Source organism: Lycorma delicatula, chromosome 2 (assembly GCF_047948215.1).
Source record: "Lycorma delicatula isolate Av1 chromosome 2, ASM4794821v1, whole genome shotgun sequence".
Classification (NCBI taxonomy): domain Eukaryota; kingdom Metazoa; phylum Arthropoda; class Insecta; order Hemiptera; family Fulgoridae; genus Lycorma; species Lycorma delicatula.
In genome coordinates this window covers 173,905,674-173,931,486 of record NC_134456.1, presented here as the reverse complement: position 1 = coordinate 173,931,486, position 25,813 = coordinate 173,905,674, and the positions used below count along the sequence as shown (strand labels likewise).

Genomic DNA, 25,813 nt, shown 5'->3' with positions numbered 1-25,813 from the left:
GGTTATGTTGTGTATGTCTATTGTTGGTTTAAGGATGATAACTGACTGTATTCTAGGGATGAGGCTTACGTTAATGAATTGAAAAAAATAATCTTATCAATTTTTGAAAAATTCCCCAGTGAAACCATCTACTGCAAAAATTGACAACATGAAAATCTTATCTACAAACAGTAAAGAATAAAACTAGAACTCTTAAACAACTCAGAATATAAAAACACTGAAAAATATATAAAAACAATATTATAAATGAATAATTACATATGCTCTTTGATCATATAATGAGCAATGTTATTTTTAAAAAAATTAATTCAAATGCACCAGTACCATATTTAACAGCACAGCACTCAGACACATTTAAAAGAAGTATTTTCAGCAGTAGATTTTAAAGAAGTTTGATTTATAACAAAAGCATGCCCATAACATTTTTATAACTTTACAGTGAGCATCACTTACACTCAAATGCAACCTAGTTCAAGGGAATCCTATATCTTCTTTTATTTTGGTGGGTAATCTCATTTAACTACTTTTTATCAAAATTAAATTACCTCTTTTTAAAGTTTAATTAAAAAATATAGTTTCAGATTAAATATAGATACAGCTATGCAAATTTATTAAAAATGTTCAGTCATTTGAATACTGAAAGCTAACGTGTGAACAGACAAACTTAACAATTTTTGATAAAACAAGAATAAAAAAAAAAAAAAAAATATATATATATATATATATATATAAAAATTTGTTTCTTATCTATTTATTTCCAAATCAACTAGTTATGGAAAAGAAAATTTGGAATTTTCTTTAAAATAAAAATTAATTAGAAAATTTAATCTGATAGAAAAAAATTACAAAATTATTGATGGATGATAACTTATAAAACTTATTCGTACATCGGATAGAGTAATGTAAAACGTTTTGATACACATTACAGTTCGGTTGAATGTGTTTTTTGAATACTTGCATGATGCAACAAAACTTCAGCTGACGTAGTCTGTATTTCAATCGACGCACAAACGTAAATACTTGTACCAGTGATATTCCGTAGAACACTAGGTTATATGCTCGTCGGGATGTACCGATTCCTCACGGAAAATCCCGATTACTGTCAGTAGTGTAGACATCTAGTAAACAAGTACGTACTTCTTAATTAATTTTGTGCGTGGTAATTGTTAAATAATTATATTTTGGTAATTCAAACCGTGTTCAAGAACAATTGACTTTGTGCAAGGTAATGGATGTATTACATTAATTTAGATTTTATTCATAAATATAAAATACCATTAGATATTCTAATAGTAAAATAAAACAATAATGTTGTTAAATAACTTTCTTAATACTGTAAACGTACATGCTATGTACGTAAAAAAGGGTAGCCCTTGTCAGCATCGACACTCAGTCAGTCTAGTCAGCCAGATATTACTGATATGTTTCAAATTTTATTTATCTGTTAACTTCATGCTGTTATTACGTAAAACAGATTTTAAAATATATAATTAAAGGCGAATTCATCTCTTTTATGTAAAACTATACTTGAGATAAACAAAAACTATAAACAGAATCCATGTTTTATTTCTTAAATTAGGCTGCCACCGCTGGTGAATTATTATTTCTGGTATTATATATTTGTTGTTTATTCGAAGTGTTTGAGATTTGATTTTATATATAACCTAAAAATGTAAAATTACTTAACCTTTTTGCTACAGTAGTATTTGATTTTTTTTTAATTCACCTAATAAATTATAATCAATTATGTTTCTATCGAGGTGTAACATATAATTGTATATTCATTTTATTATTATTATTATTATTTCAAAATATTTAATTTAAATACGTCCAAAAATTTATGTTTGTAATTCATAAAAGAATTCCATGAAACCGAATTACGTATTTTATTTAAATTTTCTGAAGCAAAAATATGTACGTCTCATACTCAATGCGTATGAGACGTACATCACCTTCATAAAAATATAACCTCCAGGAGATACAGTTTTTTAATCCATCGTTTTTTTTTTTTTAAATGCATCAAATGTATTCCGACCGACTAATTTCAAGTCAAGAGACTTGAAATTCTCAAACATTTTAAATTGGGAAATATTTAATGGAACATATTTTTTTTAATACTTTTATTTATAGTCGCATTAACAGTTAAAGTCATTAGCGACTTATCAGTGTAATGTAACTGTACTGGTAAATGTGTAGTCTTAAACAAAGTCAGGCTGACTATTCCTGAAACGTGTGGTTAATGAAACCCAACCACCAAAGAATACCGGTTTCCTTGATCTGGTATTCAAATCTGAGTAAAAGCAACTATCTTTGTTAGGATTTGAGCCTGAGAACCTCGACTTCGAAATCGAACTGATTACGACGACGAGTTTACCGTTAGACTAACCCGGTAGGTTATTTTCTTTTTTATTTACGTAAAAATTTACTTTAATTCTAATAATCAAATTAAAAATAACAAAATAATTGTTTGTAAAAAAAATATCATAAATGTTATAATTATTTTATTTTTTTTTTTTTTGTCTTCAGTCATTTGACTGGTTTGATGCAGCTCTCCAAGATTCCCTATCTAGTGCTAGTCGTTTCATTTCAGTATACCCTCTACATCCTACATCCCCAACAATTTGTTTTATATACTCCAAACGTGGCCTGCCTACACAATTTTTCCCTTCTACCTGTCCTTCCAATATTAAAGCGACTATTCCAGGATGCCTTAGTATGTGGCCTATAAGTCTGTCTCTTCTTTTAACTTTATTTTTCCAAATGCTTCTTTCTTCATCTATTTGCCGCAATACCTCTTCATTTGTCACTTTATCCACCCATCTGATTTTTAACATTCTCCTATAGCACCACATTTCAAAAGCTTCTAATCTTTTCTTCTCAGATACTCCGATTGTCCAAGTTTCACTCCCATATAAAGCGACACTCCAAACATACACTTTCAAAAATCTTTTCCTGACATTTAAATTAATTTTTGATGTAAACAAATTATATTTCTTACTGAAGGCTCGTTTAGCTTGTGCTATTCGGCATTTTATATCGCTCCTGCTTCGTCCATCTTTAGTAATTTTACTTCCCAAATAACAAAATTCTTCTACCTCCATAATCTTTTCTCCTCCTATTTTCACATTCAGCGGTCCATCTTTGTTATTTCTACTACATTTCATTACTTTTGTTTTGTTCTTGTTTATTTTCATGTGATAGTTCTTGCGTAGGACTTCATCTATGCCGTTCATTGTTTCTTCTAAATCCTTTTTACTCTCGGCTAGAATTACTATATCATCAGCAAATCGTAGCATCTTTATCTTTTCACCTTGTACTGTTACTCCGAATCTAAATTGTTCTTTAACATCATTAACTGCTAGTTCCATGTAAAGATTAAAAAGTAACGGAGATAGGGAACATCCTTGTCGGACTCCCTTTCTTATTAGGGCTTCTTTTTTATGTTCTTCAATTGTTATTGTTGCTGTTTGGTTCCTGTACATGTTAGCAATTGTTCTTCTATCTCTGTATTTGAACCCTAATTTTTTTAAAATGCTGAACATTTTATTCCAGTCTACGTTATCGAAAGCCTTTTCTAGGTCTATAAACGCCAAGTATGTTGGTTTGTTTTTCTTTAATCTTCCTTCTACTACTAATCTGAGGCCTAAAATTGCTTCCCTTGTCCCTATACTTTTCCTGAAACCAAATTGGTCTTCTCCTAACACTTCTTCCACTCTCCTCTCAATTCTTCTGTATAAAATTCTAGTTAAGATTTTTGATGCATGACTAGTTAAACTAATTGTTCTGTATTCTTCACATTTATCTGCCCCTGCTTTCTTTGGTATCATAACTATAACACTTTTTTTGAAGTCTGATGGAAATTCCCCATTTTCATAAATATTACACACCAGTTTGTATAATCTATCAATCGCTTCCTCACCTGCACTGCGCAGTAATTCTACAGGTATTCCGTCTATTCCAGGAGCCTTTCTGCAATTTAAATCTTTTAATGCTCTCTTAAATTCAGATCTTAGTATTGTTTCTCCCATTTCATCCTCCTCAACTTCCTCTTCTTCCTCTATAACACCATTTTCTAATTCATTTCCTCCGTATAACTCTTCAATATATTCCACCCATCTATCGACTTTACCTTTTGTATTATATATTGGTGTACCATCTTTGTTTAACACATTATTAGATTTTAATTTATGTACCCCAAAATTTTCCTTAACTTTCCTGTATGCTCCGTCTATTTTACCAATGTTCATTTCTCTTTCCACTTCTGAACACTTTTCTTTAATCCACTCTTCTTTCACCAGTTTGCACTTCCTGTTTATAGCATTTCTTAATTTCCGATAGTTCCTTTTACTTTCTTCATCACTAGCATTCTTATATTTTCTACATTCATCCATCAGCTGCAATATATCGTCTGAAACCCAAGGTTTTCTACCGGTTCTCTTTATTCCACCTAAGTTTGCTTCTGCTGATTTAAGAATTTCCTTTTTAACATTCTCCCATTCTTCTTCTACATTTTCTACCTTATCTTTTTTACTCAGACCTCTTGCGATGTCCTCCTCAAAAATCTTCTTTACCTCCTCTTCCTCAAGCTTCTCTAAATTCCACCGATTCATCTGACACCTTTTCTTCAGGTTTTTAAACCCCAATCTACATTTCATTATCACCAAATTATGGTCGCTATCAATGTCTGCTCCAGGGTAAGTTTTGCAGTCAACGAGTTGATTTCTAAATCTTTGCTTAACCATGATATAATCTATCATGATATAATTCATGATATAATTCGTGTTATAATTATATAAAAATAAATTTTTCAAATAAATATTTCATGAATTTGTGGAAATATTTAAAATTTCGGGTCTTTTTAATGAGCGTCCCGCACCATATTTTTTTATTATTTCTCACTGATTTATATAAAGTTATGATGTAATATCGTTTAAATCATCATATTAAATAATGTTGTATATAAATAATTTAATAAAACTGTTACCTGTGTTGGTCTGTACGGATTACAGGTAAGATAACGATCTGTTATTGTCTATTTGAGTTTTTCTGTATGCAAATATTAATGTTGTAGATAACAATGCTCCATTATTCGTAATTGTTTAGGTTAGTTTTAAATGTTAAGTATTTAGAATATGTAAGTTAAATGTGTAGGATAGTTTTTAAAAGTGTTTTTTCCGTACGGTAAGTCTGCTTTTGGACAACCTAAATTACGATATGGCAAGTGAAAGTTTAAATTTTATTAATATTTTATTGTTGAACGAGTTTATAATTTAGTGAAGTTAAAGTGATATTTATTTAGTTATCGTATAGGATTAGTCTTTTAAACCATTTTTGAAAAGCATTGTTATGGATGACACGACTATTTGAGCTAAAGGTTGTCCGAGCGGAAAAGCGCTAGACTTATGTTCAGAAGATTGTATGTTCCAAACTCAGCGAATTTGGGGAAAAACAATGATCCATAAATAATGCATAAAAATATGCGAAGCGTATAACAGAGAATGACCAAAACTTCTCAAGTGTTTTTAGGTAGATTTCATAAGAAAGCTACCTATTGTAATTGGTACCATGATTCGACTTCCGGAAAATTTCGACATATCTTCGCGTTGCAATACCCCAGACCCCAAAACCACCGTCAACTCAAAAGTTTATAAATACATTTATATATTTCACTTATATATATGTCGGAGAATAAAGTACAGTGGAGTATCTTCCGACAAAACGATGAGAATATTCTTTAGAATATCTGTATTTTTAGTAGTTTTAAGAAATGTACTATTACTTGTAATATTTTGTAAAATAAGGTTTAAATTGTTTTATTGCGGTAGGCTTAGGCCTAGGTAGGCACACGGTTGTCAACGTAGTCGGGATCCCAGGACGATAGGGGTATCATAAAATTAATAAGGAAAAGGAAATATGCAGTAGGCATATTATTTGAGAATATTGAGAAAAGGCAGTCTTGCTTTGGAACCCAGATCGAACAGACGTCCTGGTGATCGCGAATTCGTTATTTCCTTGAGCCTCGGTCTATCGCAAGTTGTTTTAATATTATTTGAATTCTAAATTAAATTAATCTTATATTATAATTCGTGTACTACTGAGTTATTGATAAGTGATAATTATCATTTGTAATTATTTCATTGTACGAGTTATCTACTCATTTTTATTAATTGAACTTTATTATAATCTTATATATTCTCCACTTGTAATAATAAAAATGAGTGAAACACGTTGAATCCCTGACAAATCTCCTCGCCTCTCCGACATATATATATATATATATATATATATATATATTTCACTTTCTTGAGGACACAATAACTGGCATAATTTTGCGCTAATCAATTTCAAATTGTTTCCTAAAAATAACTTGATTCAAAATATCTGTCGCGTTAGTTAACGGCCAAAATCGGACCATGGGGGTGGAAATGAGATGGCTTTTTCGAAAAAAACAAAATATCGTTTAACCTTCTTATTCAGTAAAATTTCGAATTCGTTTAAAGTTCCTACTATTCTTTGGATAAGAGCCTAAAACTTGTCTACGTAAAGTTTTTTGGGTACTTACGTATTAACGCCACCGCAGCTACAGCTTTATTTAAAAACAAATTGACTACTTTGTTTTTAAATAAAGCTGTAGCTGTGGTGGCGTTAATACGTAAGTACTGTTTTTTGATATCACCAATCATTGGCCCAGAGGGTGGAAAAAGTGGGATTTCGAAGACAAAAAAATCATAGCTCCCTTAATAGGCACAGTATCGAAGCGGTTTAAACTTTCCGTTAGTCCTCTAAACATTACCTAAAACTTTTGTCTGAAACAATTTTTTATACGACCACCCCTTACGGTAAGGAATGACCAAAATATTGGTGGAATTGTAAGGTAGGGCTTGTCGTATGCTAAATAAAACTTTTTTCACATGCCACCACTTTCGTATTAAGGAAATTTGAAGTTTTCCTTAACTTTAAGGTGGAAACTTTTTTTATCTCCTACTTAGCACCGGTGAAATCTACCTCGTCCTTCCGTCGTGCCGAAAGTGATTTTTTGATTTCCTTTTTCTTTATTAGGTTGAATGTGATAGGATTTTCTTAGTACTGCTCGTTGCTTTATAACATTTTTGTTCCCTATTTTCTTTGTGATTTCTCCTAGTAGATCTTTGATATCAATGAAGACATACGCATATTTCCCATTGACCCAGAACTAATTCGATGCTTTTACTACATCTAAACTATTTTCGACATGTTTTTGACTGGAAGAATCTTCTACAACCAACATTTCTTTTCACGTTTATCTTGCCTTGTGTTATACGACAGTGGAATGAATTCATTTTATTACGTCATAAAATATTAATAGAAAATTCCTAAACTTGTTATCGTTAATAGTTCACATGACTTCACATCTCTTTACTATTTCTTTGAAGTAACTTATTACTTGCTATCTTATATCTTCAGTGTATGAGCCACGTCTATCATATTTCAAATACCTTAACAGTTTCGGTTGTTATTACGAGTAAGTCCAAGTTTCTTTCTCATATAACGTGAAAGAACTTAACAGTGATGAAGCATTCTTCTTGTAAGTTCTTGACAACATATTGAACATAAAAGATTATTCATAATTTTCATGAAGTAAGAACAAATTATCATATCAATTTTTAATATATAATTAGATTACGATTCGATTAAGTAGCATTTATTTTATTTGGATTTGATAAAGCCGATTAATAAGGAATTAACAAAGATAAATGTGTGATTATACGAATTAACAATTACGCTCAGCCTAATTATATTTATTTATTTTATTTTTATTTATTTACGTGAAAACTGGCAATTTAGGTAAGAATATATTTAGAAAAATGAGAATCTCTTATATCCTTGACCTGTTAAAACGATTACTTTCCATTTCATGTAAAGACTATATGATAACATTATGTTAAAGATTACAAAGCTCACTTTGCGATTGATCTTTAAGTGAATGATACCGAAAAATCTTACTGTACGAGATATCTATTTAGAAGTTATACTTTTTTTTTTAGATATTTATTTAATGATATGTTCAAAGGCTGCAGAGAAAAAGTGGAAATGACGATAAAATCACTCTTATACTCGTATTTCAATAACTATTTTTAGTAAAAATTTAGTAAATTGTAAAAAAAAACAATCATATTAACTTTATTGTAAAGTAGCCTATAATATATTTTACATCTTTAAAAAATATAAATCAATAAAGTTACGAATTTTCATGATTTAAATTAGTTTTGATTTGTCTGAATGGCAATGGAACGGAGTATCATTGTTTGATTTGCGAGGATAATGAAGTTTAGAAAGTAATTCTGAGTAATTACTTGATCAAATTTAATTTTTTCATACTTTAATATATCATAGCAGATATGTTTAGGATCAGAAAACACAATATCTGAATATTGGAAAGCAGGTTTAGAGAGCGAGTAACCCGTGTAAGGTCAAAGTCCGCGCCGCGTTTCCGGTACTCTAGTTAATTAGAAATCAGCTTACTGAGTTATGGTTACCTACTCAGATGCTAATCCGTTCTGTGAAGAAAGGTTGATTTCCTGGAAAGGAATAAAACGGAAAGTAACCTTAAAAGTCGTCAGAGTCAGATCGGAGTCAGCCGTTGAAGATGATTGAGGTAATTAACCTTCGCGGCGTCATTAATATGATTAATAACATCGAACGTGTTTTCTCTCTCTGTAGTGAATATATTTCCGATTAAACGTAAATTCGGACAAGTGTTCTACAAGACGGTTTTAATTGTTGCATTACCTTGATACATTATCTCTAACCTCTCTCCACGAACTCTAAATCTCCTTACTCTTAACCTTAACTCTAACCTTTAATGCTAACCTTAACCTTAACCTTGATCTTTATCCACAGAACGGATTGACAGATCACAGTAACTCACAGAACTGATAGCTAATTGAGTAAAGAACTGATAACGCGGGGCTGGCTTTGACCTTGTACGGATTACCGCTGCCCATACCTTCCTTCCGAAGTTTAGATCTTGTGTTTTCCTGATCTTAAGCATATCAACTACGTTATATTAAAGTATGTATAAAATGAAGTTGATCAAGTAGTTACTCGGAATAACTGCTTTGAAAATTATATTCATACTTGACGCAGTTATAGTAAATTAAAAAGAAATACTATTTTTAATTGTTTTTGGTATTTTAGTTGTTTTTCTAAATTGCTACATGTATATTTTCTTTGTGAGCGATTAAAGAAGATGATATTGTTATTGGTTGGCTATGGTGTTAAAAACTAACATGGTGTTAAATCACTAACTAATTATATAAATAATGTTATAACTGTTATATAACTAATGATACAACAGTAAATAATTGCGAAGAATGGACTTTTCTCTTACTATCTTTAGCTTCTGTATTAAATTAATGCAAAGAAGTTTTCGGTTGAATGGCTATATTTATAACAGTATTATCCGATTTTGTGGATGTGTGAGATTACTCTTGGATGAAATTACACGTTTTACAGAAAAGTTAGGAATAAATTTATTTTAACTGGAAATAGTAATTTGCCTTATTGGAATCGCAGCAATGTAAAAACTTCCTTCACGGAATTTATCACCAGTCAGTCGTCCATCTTTTTGGAAAATAGGTTTTGTTATTTGTTTTAGTTTTCTTTAAAATATAAAATTATCTCATTAAAAAAAATACTGAATTTCGCACGTGTATTTTGTCATCGGTTCGTATTTAATGTGTGATAATAAAATATTTTTTTGTTACACTTTGGCGAGTAACGAAAATGAGCAAAACATGAAAAAAATTGTTCATATATATATATATATATATATTTTTTTTTTTGTTGTAAAGAAAGAGGATTTTTAGAGATTTGAATGAAATTAAAATAATTTTCAAACTAATTCAAGCTTTAAAAGACTCGGAGTATAACGGTAATTTATACGATGCTGTCCCTGTCCGTAAAAACTAAAATTGGAATGTTTTCTAACGGAGACTTCTCTCGTAATCACTTCTTTCCAAACGGGGTGTATGAAAACTCCAAATTCATACAGATTAGCAAATGTAAAATTCCATGTCCTAGACGAATCTTTGTAGAAAGAAACTGTTAAAATAAAAATCTATTTTCCGAGCGGTGTAAACATTCATTTTTCCTTTTAAATACAGAGCGTTTCATAATGTTCTTCAGAGTTTCGAAAATTCATTAACAAAAAACTATTTCCCTCATAAGAATAAAACAAGTACTGTACGAAAGAGTACTTTAAATAGTTTTTTCCATATATACTAGGCAGATAGTAAACCATTTGCTCGCTAGGCGTCGACAGTAGAGAAAATGGCTGCTACGGGAAGCGAGAAATTGATTTGTGTGTTAGAATTTCATTTGTCAAAGTCAGTAATTTCTGTGCAACGAGCGTTTCGGTTGAAATTTCATAAGGAGCCATCAAGTGACAATCAATTCTTTCATGGTATAAACAATTCAGTGAAACTGGTTGCTTGTGCAAGCGAAAATCAACTCGTCGTCCATCAACCTCGGAAGTCAATGCCAAACGTGTGCGTGCAAGTTTCATTCGCAGCCCGTCAAAATCGACTGCGGCTGCGGGCAGAGGATTAGGAATTCCGAAAATAACAGTGTGGAGAGTTCTCCGTAAACGTTTATTATGCAAACCGTACCATCTTCAATTAATCCAGCGTCTTTCTGATGGAGATAAAACACGTAGGCTCGATTTTTGTTTACAGTTACAAGAAAAGATGTTGTTAGATGAAGGTTTTGTAAACAAGATAATTTTCAGTGATGAAGTTACTTTCCATATTAGCGGCAAAGTAAACCGTCATAACGTGCGAGTTTGGGGAACTGAAAACCCACACGCTTATGTGGAACACATTCGGGATTCTTCGAAAGTAAACGTTTTTTGTACAATGTCTCGTGAGGCAGTGTATGGGCCGTTCTTTTTTATGGAAACGACAGTAACCGGCATGATATACCTGGATATGTTACAAGATGGTTGTCCTGCCCATTTTCACAACGAGGTTCGACAGTACCTTAACACAACATTACCTCGGCGCTGGATAGGAAGTGCGTCTGAAGTACACATTATGCTGTGGCCACCAAGATCACCAGACCTCACGCCATGTGATTTCATTGTCTGGGGTTACGTGAAAGATAAGATGTTTATCCCACTAATGCCGCACGATATAGCTGAGCTAAAGAATCGCATAATCAATGCAATCAACTCTATCGAAAATGACATGTTAGAACGAGTTTGGTAAGAGCTAGACTTTCGTTTTGATCTGTGTCGTGTCACCAGAGGAGCACATATTGAACATTTATAGATTTTAACAAAAACTGTTTTGAGTCCCTGCATCATCTCGTACAACTTTCATTTAGGTAAGTGAAATACTTTTTTGTACTGAATTTTTGCAACTCCTAAGAAAATTATGAAACGCCCTGTACGATTCAACCTCATTTCGTGGGCCAGAGATACAATATACAGGTTGAAATCAACAGGCCTTAGTAATCAACATACTTAGTAAAGAACTACTATATTTTTCATCTTCTGATTATTAAATAATAAACCATATTAAATTGGCATAACGATTAACTTTAAACCAATTTATTTCAAATTAGTTTCATTCCGTATAAACAAATATTTTCTAAATATCATTTAGTAATTTAATGAAGATTAAAATTAATAAATCTATTTTATGGGAAGTAGAGTCCGCCCGGCTACTTAGTAAGGTGTTGTACGTTTTCTCATCCGTATCTAATGACTGAACTAACAACATAGATGGTGAGGTTCGGGGGTGGGAGAGAGTTTGCAAACGTAGCTGGTTCCATTGAAACTAAGTTCAGATCTTCAATTAGTTTTAAGATAAACGACGCATCCTTCAGTTATAGATTACTAAAATTTGATTAACATTAAATTTACTTATAAAACAAATAAGTTATTTATTTTTGAAACAAACTAAATTACATAATTTTTAAAACTCATTAAAATTCTGAAATTATACATTTTTCTTCAGAGACGTGATAGGTTTTATTCTTTGAAAAAAAAAATTAATTTTTGGGAATGTATGTGTGTGTATGTGTATGCGATAAATATCAGTGTTGATTTTATCATTATGTAGTTTATACTTTTTTTCTCCCTACATACCTGCACTGGATCAACAGTTGCAGGAAAAGAATTAAAAGGTAACCTTTTAATTCTTTTCGTTTTGTAAATTTATCTTAACTAAATGAGTGCAAAATTGTATTTTTTTGTAAGGTACCTATTGAAAATATTTTTTTAAAGAAGATTGATTGGAGATTATTGATACCAACTAGGACTCATCGTAAAATTTTCATTACATTGATTGAGGGATTCTAGAATTGCAAAGATAAACAGGGTAATATAAGGATAATTTGCTTCGCTCACGTAGGGGTCACGTTTTAGCAATGTAAAGTTTTCATTAAGATTGCTTATTATATGCTAATTGTAATCTATTACTTTTTTAAATTTATTGGTTACATATTTTGGTGCAATTCCATTCACAATAATCCCTTGTCATCTGCATTATTGCCTAAAGCATTTGCATTGTGGTTTTCTGAAATGAGAATAAAAGCTTTTTGCTATTTTTTTTCAGTTGGAGATTTTAAGAGTACTTTGTCTTTTCGTTTTGTTCTCTTATTTTTTTTTTTATAAGGAAAAAGTAGTATTGCACGTACAAGAGCCCAGTAATGGTTATAAAATATAAGTTTGAAATACTTTGTGGCTGACGCTTGACCATTGTGGGTTGCGTTCTAGTGTGTTACAGGGTAAAGTAAGAGGTTGTCCTCTGAGCCCCTATATAGTGAAATATTCTCGGGTTCTTGTATAAACTAAGTCAGCGTTTTCTATGACAGATCAAGTCGATTGGATATCCTGAACTTTTCAATCAGAATGAAAAGCTAAGTGGTCCAATTTGAAACAAAACGCCACTTCCTATAACAAGCCGTTCGTTCGTTCGTTCACTTGTGTAAGCGATATTGCGGCACCTGGTTTATCCTTGTCTATCAGTCTAGAGGTGGTTAGATGATGTAATGATTCGATTATAGTTTTACATGATGTAGTACCTTATTCTGAGGAAAAATATGAAAAAAAAAAGATTTATACGTATTGCAGTTAACAAAATTCTTGTATTATAATCAAAATATTTCTTTATAAGTATCATTTATGTGTCCAAATATTTTAAAAATTAAAGTTAAAAATGTCCTTTCATTATTAATCACTTATCATTATTGTGATGCACTTTATTCTTTTCTGCCCTACAATTAGGTTTCTTAATTAAAAGATTTCTTTATCTGTTATCTCATACAGTTCATACAGCCTACTTTTAATTATATAATTACATGTTTTCTTCTCTTACATTTTTTATTTTATTCGTTATTTCCTTCAATTTCAGAATTTAAGGAAATAAATGGGTCCTTATGTGACTTATCAAACTAGAAGCTACTTAACAAGACTGAAAGCTTGTTTTGGAAGAGTTATAACTTAAGAATCTTTTAACGGTAAACATTTAGTTTTTTGACAAATAATAAGGTACTTTTATTTGGACGCCACTTATTTTACAATACGATAACGGCCGTGTAATAAAGTTAAGTTTAAGTTAACTTAAACCTACCTTGAACATTAATAATATTATCAATAAAAATAAATAATAATACAGATAAAAACCACAATACATGACAAACAGCGAGGCGTCCTGATAACTGAGAAGTACCAATTGTAGTAAACTCTTTCATGAATTATTGATGTTAGTCGAAGAAAACGTGTCGTAATAATGGAAAATTATACAATTATATGTCTGAATAATGGAAAAAAATTATGTAATAATTAGTGTTTAAATATATTTAACCGAGAGTTTTGTCTTCATTAGGGGGGGGGGGGGTCCATTTAAAAATATTTTTTATTTCGCTCTCGGTAAAGTTAGAACTTTTCTGTACTTAACCATTTTTTATAATAAAATTATTATGATCCTTAGGTAATTTAATAATATCAATTAATAATAGGATGGAGCAAAAGAGTATAAAGAAAGATGTTTTTTTAAAATTGGGAATCACAGAAGCCTGCTAGATAATCTTATAATCACTTCGGTAAGCGTAGAATAAAGCGGTGATGTACTTTTCTGTACAGCTGTTCATTGTACAGTGTACTAAAACAGCTATTCTTGTTGCTCTACATCTACGTTTTCTAATATGCTAAATGACGTAATCATTTTTTAAAGATCAAAAAGATCTCATTTGAGTCATGTGTGTAGATAAACTGAGATACGAGTTTATTTATTTGAATATAGAGAATGGCATTAAGGTTTATTAATGGCATAATGGTTTAATTATGCTGCCAAAATTCAGGATAGAAGCGTTATGATATAAGCGCTAATCATAATTTTTTTATTCAACAAGGAAAAGTGTTTCTCTACTTTTTGATGACTATAGATTAAACTTCATGTCGATAATTATTTAGTTCTCAAATCATCTAATGCATAGTAGTAATAATTACGTCTTTTGATCATCGACAGCTACTATGTAACTCTTACTATATTTGTATGATGAATATAATCTGTTGGGTATTTACATAATTGAGTATTTGATGAAGCTTCATTTACATAAACCGATCTGACTTCTAACTCGGTAAAAAAAAAGGCTTTTATAATAATGATAAATTTACTCGATACTTTGGAATTGCTGTCTAGGTTTTTTGCGAGTTGACGTAAATGAGTTCTGTCATGTTTCATTAACTGTGAGGAAATACTAGACTACGACAGAGGTTGGCATACTCTGAGAGTTGATGTAAAAATTGTAATAAAAAGCCATAAAATCTGGTTTTATACTTTATTTCATCCTATAACTGGTATATAATTATGTTTTTATGACTGAAAAATTTCTTTTTAAAAAACTGTAATGTTTTATTTTACCTATAAAAATAAAACTTGGTTTTTTTGTTACGCCCACGTCGTATATTCATATTAGTATATCTTGAGCATTGATTGCGTATTTTGAATATTTTTTCATTCTTTTTATTTATTTTTGTAAGAATTTATTTTAATCATTTATTTTTATATATGATGAACGTATTAAACTAATCTTAGATCGTTGTTTTCCGTTTTTACGGGACCTTTTCACAGTTCTTTAGTATTGGTAGCTTTTCATTGAATGTAGATGTTTGCAACAATTAATTTTGTCTATTTTATAGCTATTTTTCTGTAGGCATTTCTATTAACATATACAATTGTTTTATACAGTGAGTGTAATCTGAAATTTTTATGAACGTGGCTTTCAGGTGATAATGTTTCTGGTTATAAAAGTACAAAAATTAATGAAAAATATTTTTTTTAAACTCTCATCTCTCTCTCTCTTTAGAGAGGTAGGATATATATATAAATATATATATATATATATATATATATATATATATGTACATATCTTCATTTCTGGGTCAGAAACAGTATGTACATCAATTTTTAACTTCCTAAATTATCAATATTGTTGTAGCAGAGAAGAGAGGAACTGGCAGTTGTGTACAACCTGATGCATTTAGGTCTAGCCTTCATTTATTAAACGTAGCTGTATCAGTACCTAGCCCTCAACATTGCTCATTAGCTTATTTTGAGAACTTCTTGCATTAAAAATAAAATATCCATTAATATTCCGTCAGTATTATAACGTAATGTAATATTATTCTAAATGTGAATTTATCAGTGTGTCATACCTGATAAATAATTCAGTTTGTTAGAATTTTCTCTCTCTCTCTCTCGCTGTGTGTGTGTGTCAGGGACCTATATCTCACTGAGTGTAATTATTATAACGATTATTATGATGGAGTGGATCAGTTTGTGAGAAATCGGGTAAGCAAATACATTATTCATTATGAAAATCACCAAGTAGGGATAACTGATGATCCCTCAACGATTATCTGATGTGTTTCGCTAAACCAAACACAACACATCATTGATCTTTAGAAAAATGATATCGCAGATAGTTTAAAGACAACTGGAAGTATTGAAAAGAAAAGTATTTTTATTATTTTTTTATGGTTACTTTAATAATACTTATGTTTTCATTTAGATTTATCACGTTATAAAACTACATTATTTTAATATTTATTTATTATCATAGCAGTACTTTAATTCTATATTTGTACTGGGTAATTTTACTTGTCAGTTGTAGATTATATAAAAACAAAATTCACTCACAAAACTGGCATAGCTATTCTCAAAACTAACAATCATCCTATGCAAAGCTAACTAGGAAAAGCAAGGGATAAAGTGGTTTCCCGTTTCATCTTATTTGAGTTGAATACGTTATTGTATATCCGTATGTAGGAGGTCCGTTGACATCAACTGTCAAAATGCGCAGAGTTCTAAGGTTTCTTCATAAGTGAGGTTTAAATAATTAAGAATATACTGGAAAATATGTTATCAGTGTACACCAAGTCTTCCGGAATACAGGTTATGTTTAGAGTATCAGGGAAATCTAAATTCTGTCCGCTATTGGAATCCGTTCAATGATAAACATCATTAGTTTCAGGGAAATTGCATAAAAGTGACTCAATATATATATATATATATATTTTTTTTTTTTGCAATTGTTTATATATTTGTGTGTATATATATATATATATATAAAAACTTAAATTTTTAACAATACTGTAGTAAACCCACAAAACTATTTAATGGATTATCTTCTATCTTCTATATAAATAAAAAATAATGTTTTTATGTCAGTTTTCTTTTACACAGATCTACAATTTTATTCCGATCCTGATGTTAGTGAACTGATAGTGTTTTCCACACTATCAGTTCCAAAAGTTCTATCTACATTTCATATTGAAAAAGCTACCCCTACTCCCTTTTCCACGCCCTTAAACAAAATTTTAACGCGCAGCTTTGCGGTTTTTGGCGAATATCTGGAAAACGATGACGAAATTGACCAAAGTGAAATTTTCTCGGCTCTGTTAGCCTTCTTATTTCGAAGTTATTAACGAACATAGTTGAAAATTGGTGCACAACTCTTTTCTTTACCCCGTTGTGAGTCATAATTTCATCTGCTATCTACTTCTCAACCGTTTTCCACCTCATTATCGGTCTCACTCGCACAGTGTTAGGCTATAAAATTATCCGTAAGTTAAACTTGAAGCAGCATCCAGAACTGCTGAAAGTGAAGTTAAACGAACGTCGAAGAGCTCAAGCTGCACATTAAGTAAGCATGTGAAGTCGCCAGTAGCCGTTAGTAAAACTATACAAACTATTCAAATAAATGTAAAGATAATTTATAATAAATTTATAAATATAAAAAATATCCCTTTCGGCACGCCGGAAGGCTTCACCGGTGCTAAGTAAGGGATAAAAAATATTTCCACCTTACAGTTAAGAAAACCTTCAAATTTACTCAATATGACAATGGATGCATGTGAAAAAAGTTTCACATGTTTAGCATACGACACGCCCCATTTTCTTACAATTCCAGCAATATTTTGGTCATCCCTTGCCGTAAGGGTTGGTCGTATAAAAAGTTGTTTCAGACAAAAGTTTTGGGTAATGTTTAGAGGACTAACGACCACTTCAAACTGATTCGATACTGTGCCTATTAAGGGAGATATGATTTTTTTTGTCTTCGAAACCCAATTTTTTCCACCCCCTGGGCCAATGGTTGGTGATATTAAAAAAGTTACCTAGATAAGTTTTAGTCCCTTATTCAAAGAATAGTAAGAACTTTAAACGAATTCAATATTTTATTTAATAAAAACGTTATGGCGATATTTTGTTTTTTCGAAAAATCCCCCCTCCCTCCATTTCCATCACCATGGTTCGATTTTGCCCATTAACGAACTCGATCGAGATTTTGGATCATTATAGTTTATGTATCAATTTGAAGTGATAGGCTTAAAATTACGGCGTTATTGTGTCTACAAGAAAGTGAAATATATATAGAGTATTATATATATATATATAATACTATAGTATATATACTATATTCTATATATATATATAAACTTTTGAACTGACGGTGATTTTGCCGTCTGGGGGATGTGAAACGTGAAGATATGTCGACATTTTCCGGAAGTCGAATCATGGTACCCATTATAGTAGGTAGCTTTCTTATGAAAACTACCTAAAAATTGTCATAATCAATTTAAATGAAATTCTTTAAAATTTGCTTTTGGTAGTCTGCGAAAAAAGAAAGGAAAAGATGTATTGTATATTAAAAAGAAAAAGTAAGCTAATATTAAAAATTTAAGTAATCTAAGAAAATAAGTATTGATTAAACAGGTAATTTTAAAAAGATTTTATAAAGAATCATCTTCTTTCCTCAAAACTGAAAAATATCTAAACATTATTTAGTGTTCGTGATATCCGTACAATTACAAACTATCTAGAGAATCCCTGTCATTAGAAATTATATGGTTTTTTTACTTCTTTTACGTAAAGATAAATATCTCATCTATTATTCTGTAGATTGTGACTGCGGAGATAACCTTGAACTCTGTTTGTTTCCGGGGGAGGGGGGTTTATTAAAAAATCCAAACTAACAAAGGTAATGAAGTTCATATTGAATATACCAGCCTATTAATAATAATAATTATCCTATTTCTATTAATAATCAATCAATAAAGTTCTTACCGTCAATTTTTTAATGAAAAAAATGACGTATTTCGATTATGTGGAACCTTTCTGGAGTATTGTTCGGAACAATCTGTGTTTGTGAATATTCATCCATTGGTGCAGCAGTTCTTTTGAATTGTTTTAAAATAAGTTTTTGAAAGTATTAGAAATACGGGAACACTAAGTTTTAAATTAATTTTGGTAATACCAAAATATTGGTATTTTATTGAATCTTACGAACAGAGGTCTTTTTTAGAAGCAAAAAAATTTCAACATAAATGGTTGCAGCTGGTATAGAAAGCTAGTAAATTTGCATTCGATTTAGAGACTGGTTATCTTAATTATTTTTAAAGGGAATGTTTTTATAGAAGCAGAAAAATTATAAGAGTAAAAAGTCAGAAAACGAGTCGTAATGTTAATTACATAACCATTTTCGTACCGCTGGCTTTTAAAATTCAAATGAAGTGGCTTTTTCTGTGGTTGGAAGATATTTTTTAGTTGTTGACTTTTTTCGTATCGATTTAAAAAAAATATATAATTTTTAAGTATTTCTGTATTTCTTATTACAACGTATAATTTTATAAATATTTACATTTTGTATCTTTGTTACGATGTACTTATTATTCTTCTGTGTTTTTTATTTTCTTTGGAATTAATATAATAATTGTTTATGTCTTCGTTAAAAACAGAAGGGATGTGAATGACGTAAGCAGTTATATGTGCAATAATTTTTTATAACTGAAAATTATTATGTTCAAAATTTAGTGCAGCTTGATTTAATATTAGGTTGAATAATTTTGAATGAAGTCGGTTACTCGGTAAGTTGCCGTAAACATAAAACTGGATAGAAGTGTGGTGACAAACGACTTAGGTCCTTGGGTTATCACATCGTACGGTGTCGAAACCATCAAATAACCGAGTTATGAAGACATTCCGTGTAATAGCGAAATGTACTTTCATTACAAACGCTCGACGAAGCGTAGCGAGTTTGTTTTCCTTCTCACGCGATAAAAAAGTTGAAGGCAATAAAAGCAGTCCCCTCTGATGCGACAAGGAAATCCCATCCCCTGTATGAAAAGCAAAACGCCTTGGGCTTGCAAATGCATTAAATTTTATAACCGGCTGTTAATTTTAACTCTGTACTATCTACTGCTCTGCCCCATGAAACAGTAACTGTTGCTCTGATTTATTCTGTGACAAGGGCTCCTATTCAAGCTTTTTCATTATTATATTAATTATTAAAATAATAACGGACCGATTTTGTTTTCTATGATATTAAATACTAATTAGAAATATATATGAGTAATATCATTTTCGATGAGTTAAATTAAGTATTACTTATTTTATTGTTACCATTTTCTCATTACATCATCAGTTTTTAAAAAGAAATTAAAATCAATAAAAATGTGGGCAAGACTAAAGTCCATTAATCTGGTTGTAATCCAAAAGTTCAAAAACCTAATTAATTAAATTAAAAGTAATAGTAATTATAAAGTTAATAATGGAAATTATTAACTTAAATTATTAAAAAATTAAATTATTAATTTCAAGCTACACCACATTTATTAAATTAATAATGTACTTCGTATAATTTGATGTTTATGTTCACAAGGGGATGTGTTTGTTTCATGCATGTAACTTGAAAAACATTGAACTAATTTTGATAATAATTCGCTGTTATACTGAAATTATTCGCGTACTTCAAATTGCATAATACAAAATGACAAATGTCATAGTTCAAATTGATAATCGTGATAATGTTAAATTCTGGAAAATGACCACATGTAAAAGTAAAAGAAAATAGTTCTCGAACAAATAACGTAATCTCCTAAAATTCTTCTTTTTATAGAAATTGATATCCCAAATACCTTTTCTGTATTTTAATAAAAGTTTGCGCACAAATTAAAATTATTACTCATACGATATCAATAAATATACTGGAATTATGTTTTCAAATTTCAAAGTGGTGGTCTTGTAAATTCTCGGAGGACTAATATTCTGTATTATATATTATTTCTTTCAGTACAATTTTATATAATCAAGTTACGACGGGATTTTGAAGAAATTATTCGGCGCCTGGGTTTGTTTTTTTCAGTAAGAAAAAAATCTTACTTTGTTTTTCAGTTTTTAAATATAATTTTTTAAAACTGTTTTATCTCAGCAGTTAATATAACTATTTAATTCCATATATTTATTTTCGTCTTTTAATACTGGGTTTCAAAAACTGGACTAATGTAAAAAAATGTGATATTTTTAGGAAATATTTCGTTAAGAAGATTTTGTTTTTTAACATTAATGAGTTCAGTGGTCAAGGTGTGAAAGTAAAAATAAAAAAAAAATAAAGTAATACTTTTTTTAAAACTAAAATGAGATATTTAAGTAAAGAGAAAATTACATAACGATAAGAAGAAGATAAAGTCATTTAAAAGGTTGTTAACTGATTTTAGTAAATGTCGAATACCTTTTACAGAAGTTGTACTGTTTCTTGTCTTATTGATTAATGTGGTTGGTAATGGGTAGGCAGTATTTTAATTATATTTATTCTTTTAACATATTGATGTGCAAACTGTAATAGTCAGAAAGCCAGGTTTCTTTGTAGAAAAGTTTTTTTATCCAATCTTCCCCAATAAGCAAATATTATTTCCAATCTATCATCTTTTAAAATAAAATTTTTAAATTAGAAAACAGCATAAAGACACAATACTGTTAATAATTAGTCTTGTATGACTCGAACACCTCAATTGGAGGAAGATGTTATTCATGTTTTCAAATGCTTTTTGAATCCAGTCCCCCATTAGGGGAGTACGGATAATTTATTGTAAGCCACGCTAGTGTCTAGAGAAATCACCATGAGTAAATGTTGCATTCTCTTCTACCGATTGGTTATCGACCTTGATTAATCTGTGTGTTTTTTTTTTAAAGTTGTATTAACGCTTTTTTATTGGGTATAGTTTTTATTTATGAATGAAGCTAATTTCGCTATATCTACTACAGTGAACTTCCATGACAGTCATATCTTGTGTTATAAATAGTGTAACAGCTGTTAGAAATAGTGTTATTTGTAATTTTAAATGCTTTAAGTTTGAATATGTTAGTTGCTTAGCAACCAATAAATAAATAAATAAATAATGAGATAGATTAATACGGATATTGTTACAATTAAGTAAGCAGATGAATAATGTCGGAGCTTTGAGTTTGTTATAATGAAATAATTCAAGTTTGTGAATTTTATAATGAAGTTCTAATTATTTAATTACATCGATTTTTAATCACATTTTTAATTTATCACACAATATTTTTACCAGTTTTAACATCTAGACTGAAGAAATCCCCCATGTCATCAACAAAGGTTGTTCTCAACATCAGTTCATTATAAAAATGTAGGTTAAATATTAGTGACAACCTAATAGTTATTAAACCGTAGGGCAAAAACACCCCTCCTCCTCATCATAAATGTCACGTGACTCGATTTGGTAGGATTGATTTTCACCCTCCATATACGCAGCCATTTCTTCAAAAGGTCGAGTGCAGCGTGCAGTTTGCCCGAGGCAAGGTTGGGTTTACCTTGCCTCGGTACAGGCCTTATCACGGTCAAGACCTTACCTTATCAAGGGGCTAGCAGAAATCATCCCTTGGGAGATCGTAGATGTATCTAGCTATGGTCTACAACATCGTAGCTTTCCAAGCTGCTAGGACGGTATTTTTGCCCAAAATTGGAGTTAACAGTGGTATAGGAGGGTATAGACCAATTAGCCTCATTAATAATATGGGCAAAGTAGTGGAAAAATTGATAGCAGGCAGACTGCAAGAGGAACTTGATGAGATGAATTGTCTTCATCCCGAACAGTATGGCTTCCGTAAGGGATTTTCTACACTCAATGCAATAAACAGAGTGACGAACTGGGCTACAGAAACCAGAACAGGAACGTGGAGAACACGGAAACTACCCTTAATGATACAACTAGACATAAAGAATGCCTTTGGGTCAGTACCGTGGCCAGCAATTATCGACGCACTAAAAATGATGAATATTAGTGGCTACTTAATGAACCAAATTAACCAGTATCTTCATGAAAGGTATATAGAGGTAAAAACGGTAGAAGGCACGTCGACCTTTCAAATATTTGGAGGAGTTCCACAGGGGTCTGTACTCGGACCCCTCCTTTGGAATATATTCTACGACCAAGTTTTTAGGCTTCACTATCCTGAAGGAGTATTTGTGGTTGGTTACGCCGACGATATAGCCGTCTTGATAGAAGACAGAGATATAGCGAATCTTGAAAACAAAGCCAATCGGGCTTTGAGCTTGATAGACGAGTGGTTGGATAGGAACCAATTACAAATATCACCAGCTAAATCCAATTGTATATTATTCTCCGGCAGAAGAAGAATAAGGTACATCAATATAGAGATACGAGGAGAACGTATCATAGAAGTAAACAACGCTAAATATTTAGGAGTGATATTGGACAAAAGTTTCAAATTTGTGGCCCACGTGGAAATGATTTGCAAAAGGGTAGCCCCTTCTATAAAAGCATTGCGGAGTCTGTTTAGCAATCATAATGCACCTAGATTGGCGGTCAGGAGACTGAGAGCAGCAGCCACGACCTCTTCAATCCTGTACGCGGCCCCTTTATGGGGGAACGCAATGAACACGCAAAAGCACAAATCTAAGTTGAGAAGCGTACACAGGCTAGCACTATTACGGGTAGCAGCGGGTTATTTCACAGTATCTTATGATGCATTATGCGTATTGACTGAGGTGCCACCTATTGAATTGCAGGTCAAGGGACGTAAGTTGAGATCTGTAGGAATGTCAAGAAACGAAGTGGACTACTATAGTGAGTGACTGGCAAGACATATGGACTGGCTCGCAGGTTGGGGATTGGACCAGACGGTTAATTCCAAATACAGAAGACTGGATAGGTAAGAAACGAAGAAACCTAGATTTTTGTGTAACGCAAATGATGACCGGACATGGCTCATTTGGACAATACCTGAACAGAATCGGGAAAAGGTCAACACCACAGTGTGCGTATTGTCAAGAATTAGACAACGCAGAACATACGGTCTTCAGCTGTCGTAGATGGGAACGTAATAGGAACGAAATAACAGCAAATAATATAACACCAGAGAATTTGATTAGCTGGATGGTACTCAACGAGACAAGTCGGGATTGGTTTGTTAAGTTCGCAGGAGAGGTACTCAGAACAAAAGAAGAGGAAGCGAGAAGACAGGAGCTGTAACTACAGAGTAGGGAAGAGAGGACTCCCTCCTCGGAGGGCCCGTATGCCTAGGTATGCGGGTTCCGGTGATGGGGAGAGAACTCCTGGGGAGACAATGGGGAAAGACCGAGTCCTGGCCGGCGGTGTGGGTTCTGGGGGTGCTTCTGTGCTTTCTGGGACCCGCACCGCTGGTTTGAGGCGTGGCATCAAGACAGAAACTCAGTCCCCCGCGGAGGGGGTGAGGGACGGCATAGCCGGACCTTGTCTCCGAAGCGGCGGATTAGAGGCAGAAGCAAAAAGTAAAGATCCGAGACCGGGGAGGCTAACCTGCCGTGCCGGGCGTACAACCGGTGGGTGGGGGACGCCTCCTTAGAGTAAATGGACACGTCCCTGGGCCGCGTATACTTAAGTGGATGTCCGGCCCAGGGATATAGAAAAAAAAAAAAGGTTGGGTTTACCACGTACCGCGAAAATCAATGTGACGTCTGCGATGGACAGATCTCCTGTACTGGGAAGGTCTGCAGTGTATTCCAAATACAGAATCGGACCTAAACAGATCCTGCGGAAATCCTGATAAATTGTATATGCAGAGAGAAAATTCCTGGTTATATTTGTCCTGAGGAAACCGCCCATCTAGGTAACTATGTAACACAAGACGGGGATTGAAGTAGGCTTGACTTCAGTTTGAAAAGGAGACCGGAAAGCCAAACTTTTTCGAATGCTTGTTGAACTTCTAGGAAGCTGTCGTGCAGTATTTCTTCTTTCTACGCATCCACTGATCATACTAACGGTTCCGTGGATCTGCTTGATGGGTAAGTGACCACTTCTAAAGCCAAACTGGTAATCAAGGATGTTTAAGACTGGTCAAAATCTTTGATGGAACAGCCTTTCAAACATATTTGAAGGGAAAGGAAGCACTTTATAGGCCTGTACTAAGGCACGACAGTTATATCAAAGTTATACTTTCATATGTCATTTTTCTTTCTTTTCTCTACTTTGTGGGTTATATAATGCAATCCTGAAGACGGTAAAATAAAAAAATGTTACTAGTCATTAAATCAAATTCTAGGCCTTCTTCGAGCACTTCAATTTATCAATCGCTCGCGACACTTCGGTAACCATAACGGATCTCAATAGGAAGCGAATGAGAAGCAGGCTACCCAGAAACTCACAGCTCTCTTCAACAATATCTTCGGAATCTTGTAGTTTGACCATATAGCATAGGTGTGAAAAAAAACCAGTTCCATCTTTTGGCTGTCGCTGCAAGCCTATCCATTAGGCGTCCTTACAGTTGAGGACGGTACCGACGCTGTTTGAAACTCCTCGTACCCCTCCACAACGAATTTTTGCCTCTACCCAGGGCGATTACCCTTCGATAATCTCTAAATGTTTAATTTCTGACTGTGCTGAACAACCTCTTAAATTTGCGGGTAGACATGTTAAGGTCAGATTTGCCCTCAGGATTCCTGTAGTACTGCCACCTCTGCCGATTTCTACTTTTTCCTCAATGAGTTCCATCACTCCCTAGGGTAATTCCTTCCTTTTTTGCCTTCGTCCATCTCCTCCGGCTGCCTCCCGCATGGTAGATGTCAATCGAAAGGTTGCATCATCGATTCCATCTGCACATTTAAAGGGACTCCCACTGGTATTCTCTCCTCAATCTAGGACCGGTAAGAATCCCAGTCAGTCGTACTGTTTTGCGCGAGAGAGGAGGTCTGGACAATATTATCATCCCTGATGCGGACACGGTAAGGAACCTTGGGTTATTTCAAGATCGTTTATTGACCTGGAAGGATCGCGATCATGTCAGCGAGAAGAACAATAAACTTGCACGTATATACTGGCTCCTTGGTAGACGGTCTCATTTGTCCTTGAAAAATAGATTGTTATTGTATAAGGTTTTCCTGAAACTAATATGGAAATGTGGTGCACCAGTATGGGGAACTACGTTTAATAATAACGTTGAAATCATCCAATCGTTTCAAATCAAGG

The 25,813-nt window shown here is 32.3% G+C and overlaps 1 long non-coding RNA gene across 1 annotated transcript in view; it reads left to right on the top strand.

Moving 5' to 3' along the window:
• Positions 1–1,115: 1,115 nt before the first annotated feature.
• The window catches only part of LOC142320322 (uncharacterized), a 178,109-nt gene continuing 153,411 nt past the window's right edge, over positions 1,116–25,813 (top strand). Inside the window, exon 1 of the long non-coding RNA XR_012755347.1 lies at positions 1,116–1,225. This is a non-coding gene — a long non-coding RNA (uncharacterized LOC142320322). The remainder of the gene's footprint in view (positions 1,226–25,813) is intronic.